The sequence below is a fragment of the Nycticebus coucang genome, chromosome 3 (assembly GCF_027406575.1).
Source record: "Nycticebus coucang isolate mNycCou1 chromosome 3, mNycCou1.pri, whole genome shotgun sequence".
NCBI classification, from domain to species: domain Eukaryota; kingdom Metazoa; phylum Chordata; class Mammalia; order Primates; family Lorisidae; genus Nycticebus; species Nycticebus coucang.
The window spans coordinates 9,221,254-9,238,121 of NC_069782.1; the positions used below are offsets into that span (position 1 = coordinate 9,221,254).

Consider the following 16,868-nt stretch of genomic DNA (forward strand, 5'->3'; position numbering starts at 1 on the left):
GCTACTCCAACCCTCCCCCTACCATCACCATCATCACCTCCACCATCATGACCACCATCACCATGATCATCACTATCACCATCACTGCTGCCACCACCGCCATCACCACCACCATTACCATCATCATCATCAATATCATCACCATCACTACCATCATCATCACCAAAGCCATCACTACCACCATTACCATCATCATCATCAATACCATCACCACCACCATTACGATCATCATCATCAATTTCATCACCACCATTGCCATCATCATCAATACCATCACCACCACTGCCATCATCATCACCAACACCATCACAATCACTACCACCATGATCACCACCATCATCATCAGCAGAACCTCCACCATCACCACCACCATCATAATCACTACCACAACTACCATCATTACCCACCATCACCATCACTACCACCACCATCATCATCACCAACACCATCACCACCATTGCCATCATCATCAATACCATCACCACCAGTACCTACACCATCACCACCACCACCACCATCATAATCACTACCACAACTACTATCATTACCCATCATCACCATCACCACCATTACCATCACCATCATAACCACCATCATCACCACCACCATCACCACCGTCATCATCACCAACATATCATCACCACCATCACCACTACCACTTCAGAATATCACCCAGGATCTTAGAGGCACAAATCATCATCACAACCATCACCATCCCCACCATTACCATCATCAATACCAGCACCATCACCATCACCACTCCCATCATCACCAACGCCATTGCCATCACCAACACCATTATCCCCAGCAGCAGCATCACCCACATCACCACTGTCATCACCATGACCCCATCAGGAAATGGCCAAAGGGCTTTCTATTCCTCATGTGTGTTAATTCTCACCACAGCTCTATGACACACAGACCATCTTTATTCTTACTTCAGAGAGAAGGACACAGGATCCCAGGGAAGTCCAGCAGTGCCCACAGTCACCCAGCTAGTACGGGACAGAGTTGGAGTCCCAGCTCAGGTCTGCCCACTCCCAAGCCCAAGCACTGAACCATTACAGGCACCACCCTGGAACAAGGGCCCCCCTCCCAGCTGAGTCATCAGGCAGTGCAATATGCTGCTGGTCCAGTCAAGACCCCCAAGGAGGTGGGAAACCTGACTCCCAGAATGTCCTGGTGTAGAAAACCTTGTGGTGTGGAAAGCCTGTGTCTCCAGAGCTCATAGCCCTCATGAAGGAAGACTTGAGGTCAGGCCAGGATGCCTCAGGCCCTGTGTGTGTGCATATGTGTCTTCACACAAGCAGGCAACTTGTTTAGCCTTCTGCCAACAATCACACACCAGCTAATGCCACTGCTAGAAGTACAAATGACACATTCATTCAATATCAGAATATCTTAGAACCACACAGGATCTTAGAGGCCGCAAATATTAATTATGACCACCTGAATCTATAGTGTAGCATTTCAGAGCATGGGCACTACCAAGACTGTGTTCAAGTCCTGGCTCTAACACAAACCCCCCTTGGTACACAACTCAGCCTGGCAGTTGCCCTCAGCTACCCTGTCCATAAAATAAGGGGGTACCCATTCTGGACCAGGGCTACTGTGCGGATAAGCAGAGTAAGAGCACCAGGTGCGAGGCGAATACAAAGTGAAGCCCTGGGATGGCCTCCCACCCATGGCAGCATCATCAGCCACAGAGGTCTGGACTCCTGGAACTCAGGAGCCCCAGAAACACAGTGTCTGGTTTAGACTCTCTTGGTCTCTAATTCAAACAGGGATGCTTTGAAAAGACCAGAACCCTTCTAGTGGCCTAATCCATCACAACACACACTCACAAGCACAAAGACCACATAGTCACAATCTATACAGACTCACACCCACAATCACACACTTCAGAGCACACTCACAGACACACAATCGCACACAGACACACGTACCAACACACAGTCTCACACACAGACCTACATACATAATCACACAGACAATACATGCTCACACGTACACATACAACACAATGCAGAGCCTGCATCTGGTGGTCTGCAGAAAAGTCTCTGTGAGGCTACAGGAAACCTGCCTCCAAGAATCTTCCAGCCAGCATCCTGGAGCCCTGGAACCCTCTGTCCTCTCCCTCTTCCGCATGACAGCCCTGCAGATGCATGACGACAGCCCGCCCACCCCTGAGCCTCATCTGCCCCAGGCCTCTTGTCATCAGCTCCCTCAACCATTCCTTGGGTGACAATTTCCAGATCGTCTGCCTCCTTGGGACCCCTCCTCAGTCATGCTCGAGTTTGCCCACTTTCCTCTGCATGGGCAGGACCAGATTTGTACCAAGCAACTTAGGGCGGAGCAGACAGATCTGATATTGCAGGTAGGGCCTCTCTTGATACAGACTGAGAGGCCCAGAGCCCTCCTGGCAACATAATCAGACGGTAGAACCATGGGGCATGTGGTCCACTGATCCCCTCAGATCTTCTTCAGAGAAGCTAAGCGAAGCCAGGGCTCCTCCCCCTAGAGAGGAATGACTGAAGTTTGACCCCGATTTGCATGAGATGACACAAAACCCTCCCTGGTCTGGCCAGCTGAACCTGCCCACATTTTATGGTCATCTTGGACCTGTCACCAAAATCAACAGCTAGCCCTCCCAGCTTTGCAGCACGTTGAGTGAACTGGATCAGCCATCCCTCCTGTGATGGCCAACAAGAATCACAGCCAACATTACTTGTGAGCACTTACTATGCGCCAGGCACCTTGTAAGAGAGAGGTAAATGCTTTCACTCTCTCCACTTCATAGGTGAGGAAACTGAGACACAGAGAGGTTAAAAGATTTTCCCAAGGTTAAGAGCTGCTTAGTGAAAGAGCTGGAATTTGGATCCAGGCAATGCGACTCCAGGTCACCAGTTAAAGACCTGTCCAGGCCAGGTTTCGGACAGGAGGATCTGGCCAGTCCCCCATAACCGCTCAAATATCTGTCACTAGGCATAGTCATTTGTTTGTTTTCAGCTGGCTCTTGGCCTTATGACATGTGCCAGCAAATAAGGCTGTGTCTGAATCCCCATCAGTGTGTTTGAGCGTCTCCTAGCAGGCGTCCTGCTGATCAGTTTTTGCTCACTCTGCAGTAATTAGGGCCTTGGGTTTCACCGTAGCTAACACATCAGGGTGAACGTGGTCCCTGATGGGAGGCAGGGGTCCCAGCAGAAAGACACTGAGTCAAGAGGCAGGGCCCAGGTTCAAGGACCAGCTCTCCCCTCACTGTATCACACAGGTTCACCAAGTGTCATTTCCTCTCCTATAAAATGCAGGAGATGGTGTCTTCTCAAAAACAAGGTAACAAATGGGGAAAGAGATTTGGAAAGTATCTTAAGGGAAGGAAAACAGCTTCACTGTACAAGGCCCGCACTTGGCACTGCACAAACACTTCCTTTTTTTTTTCTTTTTTTGAGACAGAGTCTTACTTTGTCACCCTCGGTAGAGTGCTATGGCATCACAGCTCACAGCAACCTCAAACTCTTAGGCTTAAGCAATTCTCTTGCCTCAGCCTCCCAAGTAGCAGGCGCCTGCCACAATGCCCAGCTATTTTTTAGAGACAGGGTCCTGCTCTTGCTCAGGCTGGTCTTGAACTCCTGAGCTCAAGCGATCCACCCGCCTCAGTCTCCCAAGAACTAGGATTACAGGCATGAGCCACCACGCCCAGCCAACAAACATTTCCTTTAAGGTGGAAAGTATTATCCCAATTTTATAAGAAGGTGACACTCCTGTGATGCTATGTGACTTGTTCATCTCTCCTGCAGCTGGGACCAGAGCCGAGCAGTCCAGAAAGGGTGCCTAAGCCCCTGGACCAATGGATGGCAGGATGCAGCCCTCACTTCTCAACAGGACAAGAGGGAAGGACCCTAGTGCTCTTCTCAAAACACACCATTAGTCAAAGCTCCGGCCAGAGTGCAGGAGAAGGGGGCAGTTGGCTGAGGAGGAGCTTCGAAGATGAAGGCAGAAGGCCTGTGAGGCAGGGTCATGTCTGCACCGAACGTGCCCCCCAAAGAGACCACAGGCTCGACAGAACTCCCCCCACCACGAAACCACTTATTTCTCAGACTGTCCCACTCAAGAAGCCCCCAAAGCTCTTAGTACTTGCTCAAGAGTGTCCAAAGACCATGTTCTGAGTCCTCCACAAGCTGCACTGCTCACATATCAACACAGCCTGGGTTCTCCGCTCCCAGAGCACAGGAGGAAATGAGGACTTGCAGCCGTATCCCCACAGAGCACCTGGAGGCCAAGCCTCTCCCACGGGCTCAGGAACTCCAAGAGGGCAATTTTATCTATTCCCTTCTGCTCGCTGCTGTGTCCCCCAGTGACCAGGATAGGGCTTGGAGCACAGTAGATACTGAATAAGTATAAGGGAGAAAGAGAGAAAAGCAAATCAGAAAATCAGATTTGTTTTCTTCCCTCTATAGACTGGCAGCTGTGAGAGGAGAGACTCAGCCCACATCTTTCTGGCTATCCAGAGCCTCAGGCCCCAAGTCCTGAAGCCCCACTGGACCCACGGACCCATGGATATCTGAACCCACTCATCCAGATTCACAGACGCAAATGGCCACAAACTCATGGATCTTCCACTCAGATATCCACAGAGATCCACAGACCTCGCACCCACAGGGATGCAGAGCGTAGACAGCCCCTGGGCTCTCGGGGGGGCCCCCAGTCCTACCTCGCGACTCCTAGGGACACAAGGGTTGACTGGGAGCATTAAGGCAGGGGCACATCCTGGGAACATACAGGAAGAAAACGTCCTGCAGAAGAGAAGCAGAGGGAGGAAGACTCAGAAGAAGGAGTGGGGAAGGAGAGCATGGAAGAAAGAGGGGGAGGAGGGAAAGTAGGGACCCCTGCTCCCCCTGCAGCATCGAGGTGGTCTCTCTGGACTCCCTGCCCAGCCTGGCATTCCCTATTTTCCAGACAGCTTTTGAGCACCCTGAGCTGGGGGCTGGGAATCAGAGAACAAGGCGGGGCAATGAGGAGACAGACGTGTTACCTTGGAAAGTGCTGGGAACTGCTGGGGGAGGGAGCCCCATGAGGCTGGGGGAGGGACAGAGTGCTGCCCAGAGACAGGCTGGTCTAGGAAGGAGGGTCACACTTGGAGAGTCAAGTGAAGTGCCAGAGAGGGCAGGGGAGTGGGACCTGACTCAGGGGTCAGGAGAAGGGAGCTGGAGGTAACAACCCGGCTGGGCTCTGGGTCTAGCACCACAGAGGGGGGCAAGCAGCTAATTGCTACAGTTCCTGAACCTGCTCCCAGCCTAGCTGTGAGCTCTTGGCGGGGGGAGGCCACAGAGCCAGCTAGAGATGGTGGAAGAGGAGGGGTTCTCACAGCAACCACTGACCCCACCTCCCTACCCAAGGTCAAGGGGAGTCAGCAGGGGGCTAGAGGACTACCTGGGCCCCCTGGTGGACCTAGAAGAGGCCGTCTCTGCCCCAGCCCTCTGGGAAGCGCCTGGCATGGGATGGGGGAGGGGCCAGGCATGCAGGGTGGTTGGGCAGAAATGGGGAGAAGGAGGCCTATGACCTTGGTCCAAGAGAGGGGCAGGGGCCTTCAGCCAGGCCTGTAGCCCCTTCCCCATGCCTCCCATCATGGAGCCTGGAGCAGGTGTGGCAGCTCTAAGCAGCAAGGAAGGGAAAGAGCGGAGGACACGGTGTGGTGCCCAGGCTCTCTGGGGGTGTGTGGGGAGGCTCGTGGGTTTTGTGCCAGGCCAGCTCAGCACCCCAAAGATATGCTCTTCCCATTTCCTCTTCCTCCTCCAGCTGCAGCCCCAGACTTGATCCCTACCCCGTGTCACTGTCTTGTCCTGACCTGTTGTCACCCTGGCACCCTCCCTCTTGCCTTAATGATGATGGTGGAGGCAAGAAGGGAAGGAGGAGGTCTTTAGACTCCTACCCTCCTGCCATGTCCCCAGCTCAGCCCTGGATCCTGGAGTCCAAACAGAAAGTTTGTCCCAAAGGGTAGATAAGAGTTTCTGAAGCAAGTCTTTAGAGCTGAGGGGAGCCATTGATCCCAGAGGTGACTCAGAGTTCAAGCAAGGCCTGAGGATGGGCCCAGGAGGCAGGCCCAATCTCTGAGCCAAATCCTTTCCCGGCCAGCCCCAGGACCCTGGACCCTCATCTGCCTGCACAGCATCCTAGTCCCTAGGCGGTGCCAGTGTCTTCAGAGAGAATCCCCAGGCAGTGAGAGAAAGGACAGACTGACAGCCTGGTCAGGCCAAACTGAGCACTCCAGCCGAGGACACTCCTCTCATAGCGAGTCAGACCCATCACCCCACACATGCACAGACACACGCAGGCCCACTGGAGTGTGCTCTCCCTTTCTCTCTCTCTCTCACACACACACAAACACACACACACACACACACACACACCTGGCCACAGAGAGTCCCAGGGCTCGAATACGTGTAAGGGGTCTAAGGCTCAAGAATCCCCAGGACCCTAACCAAGAAGGACACAGGCAGAGGGGCTGGCTGATGCCTCAGCCTGGGCCTAACCAAGAGCCCCCACCCCAGATACCATGACCCCCCCAAAGAGGCCTTCCCACCTCCTGACAAGCCCTTTTGCCCCCTACATCTCCTACCACATGCCACCCAGCAGACAATTAATACCCAATCATCATAAACACTCATTATATAACCATCTCCAGTGGCTGAGGGTTCCTTGTAGCCCCTAGAGCCCCAGCTCCGACCCTGGCCTGGCTTCATGCAGCTCAGCCTTGGCCACTGGCTGGGCTACTGGCCAAGGGGGGGCCCTCTACCACCCAGGCCTCCAGGAAAGTTACACCCAGCCTGGGATTCCCCCATTCAAAGCCCCTGCTGCCAGCCTCCCCCGCCAACACTCCCAGCTCAGCCTCCGGACACTGGCTCCAGCTCCGGTCCAGCTGGCCGCCTGCAGAGCTGCAGCAGCCGAGGGGCAGCAGGACAGACAGACAGCCTGGGCCCCTGCCCAGCAGCCTGACTTGTTGAATAAATTTCTGCAGCGCTGGCTCAGCCGGCTTCAGTATTGGCACCGAGAGAACTTTCGTGGCCTTGGAGAGGGGACCGGTCAAAGTTTCCCGTCCTCCCTCCCAAAGCTTGGCCCAAAGGCATGGGATGGGGGGCCCACCTGCTGGGCACGCGCGGGTGGGGAACCAGTCCCCAGAAATAAATAAATAAACGCCTCAGTAAAGAAAGAACCCAACCCGCCAAGAAACTGACATGGGGCTGAGCTCTCCCTCCCTCCCCCTGCACCCGCACCCCCGCTCCACCTACCTTGGCATGGATGGCGCCGGGCCGCGGGGGGTCGTCCAGGTTAGAGACGCGGGGGCGACGCGTCCCCCGAAGCCGGCAATCGGGAGGGACCCCTAGCCCCGCCAGCCGCGCCCCCGCGGGTTCTGGATCAGCTGAGTCCCCGGGGCTCGAGGGGCGGTGGGCGGTGGGCGACGGGCTCCGGGGCCCGGGCCATGGCGGGAGGAGGCGGCGGGCGGGCGGGTCGGCGCGGCTCCGGGCGGGCGGCGAGAAGCGGACAGCGCAGACGAGCCGCGGACCGAGCCGGAGTTGGAGCGCGCGGCAGGCGGCGGGCGGGAGCGCGGCGCTCCGGGGCCGGGGCCGGGGCCGGGCGGGGGCGGGGGTGCCTCGGGGACCGAGCTGCGGGGCAAGCGCCCGGGAGGGGACCGGCGCGGCGGGGGCGCGGGGCCAGGGCCGCGTCCCTCGGCCGCTCACCCCTCCGGCCCGGGGCTCGACGCGGGGTCTGCGCGCGGCGCGGGCTGCGGAGGAGCCCGAACGCCCGGCGGTGCGGGGACGTGCGGCGGCGGCGAGACGGAGCCGCGCCGCGTGCGAGGAAAAGCCGTCCTTATACTGACACCAAATGTCTTCGGGGAAAGCTGCAGGCGCGGGACGCTGAAGGGGGGAGGCGTGGAGGCGACAGACAGACTGACGGCTGCGGCTGGTGAGCCCCACTCCTCCCCAGCGAGCAGGAAGCCCCCAGCCTTGTGCCCACCTCCTTAAAATTCAGGATCATGCCTGTGGGAGGGTCCTGACCCTCAGCATGGGGGCTGCGTCATGCGTAAAAAGGGGGATCCCATTACTGACCACCCCCACGTCCCAGGTGTCTGCTCGCTCGCCCACCTTATGTAAACTCTAGATTCACACTGAAATGAGATCAGGGGTGCTTCCCCCACTCTCCCAGGTGAGGGGTTACCCACCTAAAGGCCACCAGCTCTTACATGGTGGAGCTAAGCTAGAACCCAACTCCAAAGGTCCCTCCACGGCCCATCCTGTCTCCCCTCTTCTCATTCACACCCCTGCTCTTCAAGGCTTAGCTGAAAGACCGCCGCCACCTGGACAGCTTTTGGGAGGGCCCGCGGTAGAACAGATGCCTCCTTCTGCAGCTGGCTGTAAGGCCACAGCTTCACCCCTTCCCCTGGGCAGCCAGGGAACCTCGCTTTGTGCTCCCACAATGCCAGTTCCCCCAGTTCAGTGTCCCTCAACCCAATCTCCCTACCTCTCTCACCCACAGCCTAGGGGTTGAGGGGGAAGGAGTGTCCAAGGTTATCATCTTCTTTCATTTGTTCAGTTGTACCCAGCCAAACAAATGGAAGGTGTCAAATCGAAGGTGTCAAGATCCTCCCAAATGCAGGTCAAATTGACTACACACTGTCCTGCAACTCAGGAAGCATTTAATGAGCTCCTTCTATGTGCTAGACTCCTCTTTAAACCTCCTGGAGTTCCCCACTTTTGTGCCCATTCTACCAATGAAGAAATTGAGGCCAAAGATGAGCCGCCTGGCCAGGGCTACTCAGCTGGGAAGCAGCAGCTCCAAGTATGAGTGTAGCCCCCCAAACCCTCCCCAAGTGTCTCCACACCAGGCCACCCAGCACAGCCCTTGCCTCCTCCTTGAGAATGTGCAGTGAGGGGCACAGCTCCAGGGGTCTGAGGGGAGCTGAGGCTTTAGAGGAAGGTGAGCTGGCGTTTGACCCCAGCTCTGCCACTTCCTGACTAAAGAGTGGTGGGAAAGCCCCTTAATATCTTTGAGCTTCAGGCTCCTCATGTGTGAAATGATCTTAAAAGTTCACATTTTGTAGGATGAGAACAGTCTTAGACCAGTGCCTGGCATATAGTAGGTGCTCAGTAAATATGCATCCCTTCCTAGCTTGTCCTCTATCCAGGAAACAAGACAACCTTTGTATGCAGACCACAATGCAAGGTCATGTAAGCACACACCAGGCTCAAGGTGTCTTGCAGGTGTGACTTGAGCGAGCCAGACAGTATCCATGGGTGGGATGGATTTATTTCAGATCAGAGTGGGCTTCAGATCAGTAGTCTTCAGGGAATGCCTCATCAAAGGCAAGAGATTTAACTGGGCCTTGAAAGCTTATGCAGGCTTGAGCTAAGAGGAGGGGGGTGGGTGGAGAAATGGCAGCAAGGAGGGAGAGGTATGGAGGCAGGAAGGAGGTGCGGCAGCAGACACTCTGTCTGGGGTGACTGAGGCACAGCTGGAAGGCCCCAGAACTGGTGGGTAAAGAATGCAGGCAGCAGGGCAAGGAGGAGACACCAACTATTGCTCACTTTTTCCCCATTCTCCTCTGGCAACATTGTCATAAAATTCAGAAGACTCATCAGGACCTTGAGAAACCACCAGATGGTGAATCCTCAGGTCTGGGTCCCTCCAGCTGCAGCCTCCTGAAGTGGCCACCCTGCCCCTACTTGCATACCTGGAGGGAGCAGTGCAGATCTCACCACCTCTTGTGGCAGCTCCTTGGCTCTCTGGGCATCTGTGATCATTCAAAGTTCTTTTTCATATTTGAGCAGAAATATGCCCCCTCCATGATCCTAGTTCCTTCCCTGTCCCAGCAAGACACACTTCCTCCCCAGCCTCCTTCAAGCATCCTTACCGGCTGGAAGTCCTGCTTTATATCTAACTTAAATGCTTTATGCTTCAACTAAAACCTTAGTTGTCTTCTCTGTCACTATTCCGGCCACCCTAGGCCACCCCTAGGGTAGGGAGTGGGTTCTGCTGACCTGGAGGATGCAGATAGGCTAAAAGCTGAGAAGGAAACAGGCTGAGGGACGACTCTCAGCCCCTGCCAGGGGATAGGAGTGCCACTCCAGATCTCAGCAGAAAGCAGAGCTGAAAGGACCCTCCTGGAGGCTCTCACTGGCTGTGGGAGCGCCATTTATTCATTATTGCTATTTGTATTGTGCCTGGTATTTGCAGAATACTGGTACTGCATCAGCTGCATGCACTCATTAAGGCCACAATGTCCGGCGATGAGGGGGTTACCAGGCCCATGCCAGGAGGTGGGTGAAGTGGACAGTGGCCCGGAGCTCCCAATGCACCCACCTGACAGCTGGACCAGGCTCCTTGTCACCTCCTCATACCCACATCCCTCACCCTCTCCCAGGGACAAAGCCCAACCAGGCCCTTGCTCACTACTCTGGCAGCTGCTGGACCCAGGCTCACCCCACCCCCTAGAAGAACATTCTTGCATTTGTAGAGGCTGGATAGATAGGAAGCATCAGTCAACAGGGATAAATAGGTGCGCCAGAGCTGAAGGAAGCTGGGGCACAATTCCTGCCCTAGGACATGAAACGAGGTCCCTTCCAGGCCTAAAGATCTTAAGAGCACAGCGTCAATTGGCTTGGTGCCTGTAGCTCAGCGGCTAGGGTGCCAGCAACATACACCGGAGCTAGCGGGTTCGAACCCAGCCCAGGCCTGCCAAACAACAATAACAACTACAACCAAAAATAGCCAAGTGTTGTAGCAGGCACCTGTAGTCCCAGCTACTTGGGAGACTGAGGCAAGAGAATCTCTTAAGCCCAAGAGTTTGAGGTTGCTGTGAGCTGTGACGGCACGGCACTCTACCCAGGGCAACAGCTTGAGACTCTGTCCCAAAAAAAAAGGCACAGAGACAAGGATTCCAATATCCTCAGAATCCACACTAATTTATTTCTCAAATGCTCATAGACTATCTGTGCCAGGCCCTGGTTTAAGCCCTTAAAAAATATTAATGTGCTTAATCCTTATCACAATCTTGTAAAATTGTTGCTACTGTTTTATAAATGAGGAGACATTGGCATAGAGAGTTTAGGTAACTTGCTCGATGTCACACAGCTAAAACTGTGCTCTTAATTAGGATTCTAGACTCTAAGACTCAAAAGTTCTAAGAGTTAGGTTGGGTGCAGTGGCTCACAGCTGTCATCCTAGCATCCTGGGAGGCAGAAGTGGGTGGATTGCTTGAGCCCAGAGAGTTCGAGACCAGCCTGAGCAAGAACAAAACCCCATCTCTACTAAAAATAGAAAAACTAGCTGGGCATTATGGCGAGTGCCTGTAGTCCCAGCTACTCAGGAGGCTGAGGCAAGAGGATCACTTGAGCCCAAGAGTTTGAGATTGCTGTGAGCTATGATGCCATGGCACTCTACTGAGGGTGACAAAGTGAGACTCAGTCTAAAAAAAAAAAAAGAAAGAAAGATAGTTCTAAGAGTTTCTGGGAGTCCAAACTGACAGGGTGACTCCACCTACTAAAGGAGGGAGAGGCCTGGCCCAAGGCACCCTCTCCTGGAGCACATTCCTCCCCAGTCATCCTCTAAGCAGCACTGTGACCTCAACTCCAGAGAATCAGGCCCAGGCAGGAGCGCCGATCCCCACATAGTCCTGAGAGGAGCAAACCAGTGGCAGAAAGCTAATTTCAACATTCTAAAAGCTTGTGTTGATCACCTACTGGGTACCAGGTCTGTGACAGGGCTAGAAGACATTACCAGACGGAAAGGTCTGGAAGCGCTGACTGTGGGTGACACGGGGAGGAGATTTGGAATGAAACCCAGAGAGAGGAGTGGGGCTCGAACCTGGGCTGCCCCTACATGATGGGGTGGGCTAAGCCTGACACCAGCGCACCTTGATGGGTTCAGAGAGGCCAAGGTAGCCCTGGAGCCCAGTGTGGACCGTATTGGCTGCATTTTTCTGCAACATAAGGGGCAGAAGAACTGGAAGGTTTAGAGAGAGAAGGAGGTGGTCAGAGTCACCCAGAGAGGGATGCACTGGGGAGAAACCCCAGAATAGGCCAGCGGCTTTGATTAGAAGTTTTTCATGGCTGCAGCGTCAGTGCCACTGCCCCCTAAGTCCTCCCAAAACCTGCTAGATGCACAGGAGTTTCCAGTGGTGCAAAGGACATGAGTCCCTCTCAGAGCTGACATGGACAAGAACAGCCCTGGGCAGGTCGGCCAGTCCATCCCCATCTTCACTAAGCCAGCAAAAGGTCAAAACCAGAGGGGCCCGGGAGGATGTTGGCAACCCCCCAAGGCTGCTGCATGTGCAGGAATCCCGTCCAGGCAGAAGGGGTGAGAGTGCAGCCGGCTGACCTGGCTGAGAAGCAGGGAGCCCTCGTGCCAGTTGGCAGGTGCCCCCGTGCTCCATTAGCCCACTTGACCCTCCCAAAGTCCTCAGTGGTCAGGCTCACATGCCTCCTCTTACCTACGGGAGAACTAGAATCTAGAGAAATTAAGTAAATTGCCCAGGGTCACATAGCTAATAAGCAGCAGAAATTGTGTGTGTGTGTGTGTGTGTGTGTGCGTGCATGAGAAAGAGAAAGCTCCTTCTCCCACCTGTCCAGGATAGAGGCTAGAGGGGAAGGATAGAGGGGACAAAACTCAGGAAGCTCAGCTTCCTGCCAGATAGGAGCTCCCTGACCCTCACCCCAAAGAGGTCTCCAATGAAGCTTCCTAGATAGGGCTCAAAGAATCCAGGCTGGACGCATTTGGAAAGGGCTGCAACTGGCAAGAGGGAATGAAGATGTGACTGTTGGGAGGGGTCCCACATCTTCCCAGACCCCTGCCCAGACAGAGACACCAGAAGCCTCCCTCACATCTGCCTAGCACTTAGCAGGTGCACGTTATCTCCCTTGCACCACCCAGCATCCCAGGCCCCGGCGTACACTGGATCCTCACGATTTTGTGAATGCCAGTGCTCCATGGCAGTCATTTCCAGGCCCATTTTACTGACAGGGAAATTGTGGTCCAGAGGGATGACTTGATGCAGTCACTCCAGGTGGTCCCCCGTGATATTTATTGACTATCTTCTACCTGCCAGGTGTTGGATATACAGAGACAGGTGACCCCAGCCCAGTGGGGAGATAGCCAGGTTTAGACAACCTGGGTTTAAGCTCAGAAGAAGAGAACTGGGAGCCCCAGGGGGAACCAGTCTTTTCTGGGGGTGGGGTCAAAGGAGTCTACGGCTTGAAGGCCTGGAAGGGGTGGCAGTGGCAGATCTAAGAGTTTTCCTGACCAAGTATTAGAAGGAGGTCATTCCAGAGCGGAAATAACAGGAGCAGCAGCCTGGAAAGCCTGAGATAAGACAGACCTGAAGGGAAGAGGTGAGGGAGAAGCTAGGAGAGTGCTGGAGCCCAGGGGAGGCAGGCCCTCTGCCCCAGCTTGCCTCTCTGCCTCTGCCTTTGCCTCTCTGGGTCTCTCTCCTTCTTCCTGTTTCTCTTGCCCAGCTGCCTTCCTCCGTGGCTGTTTCTCCATGTCTCCTTTCTTCCTCTGACTCTGGCTGTGCCCTGTCTCTCACCTCCATCCCTCTGTCTCTCTGGCTGTGCTGTCTTCCTGCTCTGCATGTGTAAGTCTCACACACGTGTGCCCTCACTCTCACTCCCTTTTTCTCTCTGCTGCTCCTGCTGCTTGGAGAGAGAATAATAGAGCAGGCAACTCTCCCTTTTATCCTTGGCGGGACAAAGACTGGCTCCCTGGCAGTCAGGCCTCCAGGAAGCCACCTTCAGTGTCATCATCAAGGACAAGTGAGGAGGGCTATACCTGTGGGATCAGGCCTTGGGCTGGAGGGGCCTGCCAGGGTTGGCCTGGTCACTGTCCATGGAAGTCTAGCCCCTGCCCTGCAGCCTCAGAATGGACATATTTGGGGGAGCAGGTGAGATTTGCCTAGAGGCAGGGTGAGGTGGGCATCTCCTCAGCCTCCCAGTGCCTGAAAGGTCTTAACTTTGTTAAAACTGGAACCCCCTGGAGAGGGTTATTCAGTCCAGTCCACCAGTTCTCAGGCCAACTCTGTGCCCACTCTGTGTTTTGAAGAATAACGCCCAGCCCTGCCCTCTGTTTGGCTATGGTCTTATACAGGGTAGAAAAGGCCATGATCAAATGTCTCTACCTTCGCATCCCTCAAGCCCAGCTCAAGAGCCACCTCCTCCAGGATGACCGCAGGCAGAATCAATGGCTCCTCCTGCCATGCTCCCGCCTTGCTCCCAATTGCCTCCTCTCTGCCCTGCAGGACTGGGAACCCTAGGAAGCAGGACCCATCCGTGCAGACCAGAGCTGGGCACAGACTGATTGCTAAGGGGTTGCTGGGCGAATGAGCAGGCAATGTCCATCGCACGGTGTGACAGGGCAGCTCTGTCTCTTCACCAGCTGCTCCTGAGCCCCTACAGTGTGTCAGGCACAGTTCTAGGCCCCAGAGGTACAGCAGTGAGCAAAACGAGTCCCTTGCTTGCCCTCGTGGAACTTACATTTTAGTGGAGGAGTTAGAAAATACGTAAGATAAATAAGTAAAGTATATGGTATGTCAGACGAGGATAAGCCTAGAGAGAAAAATAAAGCAGAGGAGACGGACAGGAAGTGAAGATGGTGGGGCTTGTCATTTTGAATGAGGCTAACTCAAATCCTAGCAAGGTAGCCCTGGCTGTTGTATAGAACAGCCTGGAAGGGGCAGTGTCCACCAGTCTCCACCCACACTAGGACGAGAGGACGTGCAGGTTCCTTGGTCTCTGAGGCAGAGGGTCCCACATTTGGCTTCACCATCCAGCAGAGGGCCCAGCCAATCTCCATTCTGAGTGAGCAGAGCCCTCTCTCATCCTCTCCCATCCACCTCTCCTCGCTCCCTGTCTCACGTCGGCCCAGCTCACACATACACACACACACATATACACACACATTCTCTCCCTTTCATAAACCCTTTCCAGGAATCCCGTCAGGCACAGAGAGTGGTGGTGTGATGTAAGAGGCCATGGAGGGAGTGGAAGAGGCAGGTTCACACCCTCAGCAGGAATCTGGGGAGGCTTCCCACAGACAGTGGCTTTCAAGATGTGCCTTGAAGGTGGGAGTGGCTGTCCACAGAGAAGATGAGAGGCACTTCCAGTGGGGGTGGGGAACCTGGCCTCCAGTTTATTTATTTATTTATCTATTTTTTTTGAGACAGAGTCTCACTTGGTCACCCTTGGTAGAGTGCTATGGCATCTTAGCTCACAGCAACCTCAAACTCTTGAGTTAAATGATCCTCTTGCCTCAGCCTCCCAAGTAGCTGGGACTATAGGCGCCCACCACCACACACAGCTATTTTTAGAGATGAGGTCTGGCTCTGGCTCAGGCTGGTCTCGAACCTGTGAGCTCAGGCAATCCACCCACCTCGAACTCCCAAGTGCTGGGATTATAGGCACAAGCCACCACGCCTGAGCCCTGCCCTCCAGGTTACTTGAAAGTCAGCATAAATTATAAATATGCACTTGGGGAAGCAGCATGACCTACCCGCATTGAGGCAGAAAAGCACAGACTTGACTGAAAGACATCAGGGTGTTCCCAGTTACTAAAATGTCCTCACTGCACCTCCACCTGCCCCCGAGCCCTGAATTCCCTGACCCCCACCAGGCTCCATTCTGGAGAGACGAACAGGGTCATCATCACACTCCTCGGGCAGATGCAGAAGCAAAGACAAGAGAGGCCAAGAAACTGGCCAAAGGTCACACAGCAGAAAGTAGCAGAGCAGGGCCTCAAAGCCAAGCCTGTGTCCATTCCACCATCCCCAGCCGACCAAGTCCAGGTGGCCTGAGGCCTGCAACTACTTGGCTTCCAGCGTGTGGAAAGATCTGGGGGTACCAGATCTACCAGCTGACCCTCAAGGAAAAACTGAGGGAGTGTCTCTGATGCTTAACTCAGAGCATTCACTTCCCAGGCACAGAGCTGGCCTGTGCCCCAAATGGGAGACGAAACACACAGAGACACACACAATCTTCACACTCCCACGTGTGCACACACCCAGACACACAAACCGACACATTCACGCAGACTCACAAATGCCACAAACACCCTCACACATACACCCAAACAGATAACATTTTTATTAAATACACTCTCACACCAAGATACAGTTTCACGCAGATGCATTCACACTCCCTCTCGCAAGTACACACAGACACATGCATGTTATTATTATTAAGTTCACACTCACACAAACACAGGCACAAATATACCCTTTCCCAAATGCTCCCAGAAAGGGAAAAAGATGTCAGAGATGGGGGAGGGAGGAAGAGGAGAAAAACCAAGGAGAGACGGAGGAGATCAACTGATGAGGGGAGCCACATTGGAGCAGCCAAGAAGAGAGAGTTGGGGAGAAAGAAGGGAGAGGAGAGGGGAGAGAGGAGAACAAGATAAGGGGACAGGGGAGCAATAAGGGGACTGAGAAGGATGAGGAGGAGGAAGAGAGCAGAGGGAGCCTGTGATTGGAGCCTAACTTTAGCTGCAGCAGCAGTGATGACTCACACTTCGGGGGGGAGCGTTGACTCGGCTCCAGGTTTCTGTTTATATTCCTCGATGAGCTAAATATACAGGCAAGGGGTTCTTCTGTTCTGGTCCAGCAGCTCCTCTGTGTTCTTCCTCCCGCCCTCGCCTCCCCTCCCCTCCCTGCACACACACTCAGAGCTCCTGCTTCCCCACCTCTCTCAGACCCACAGGACGCTGCTGGTGCCCTCCTGGAGCCATCAGCACACAGCCTGCCCTTGCTCGCAGCTCTCGCAACCAGGGTGTCCATGCCAGGAGCCGACCTTGGGGTTGGACTTCAAGCTTGGAAATAACACGGTCCAACC

At 54.5% G+C, this 16,868-nt stretch overlaps 1 protein-coding gene across 1 annotated transcript in view; it reads right to left on the bottom strand.

Annotated features, from left to right (window-relative positions):
• The window catches only part of CACNA1I (calcium voltage-gated channel subunit alpha1 I), a 121,425-nt gene extending 113,987 nt beyond the window's left edge, over nt 1–7,438 (bottom strand). The window contains exon 1 of the mRNA XM_053584966.1: nt 7,287–7,438. The gene's annotated coding sequence lies outside the window, so the exon portion shown is untranslated. The remainder of the gene's footprint in view (nt 1–7,286) is intronic.
• Between the last annotated feature and the right edge of the window lie 9,430 nt (nt 7,439–16,868).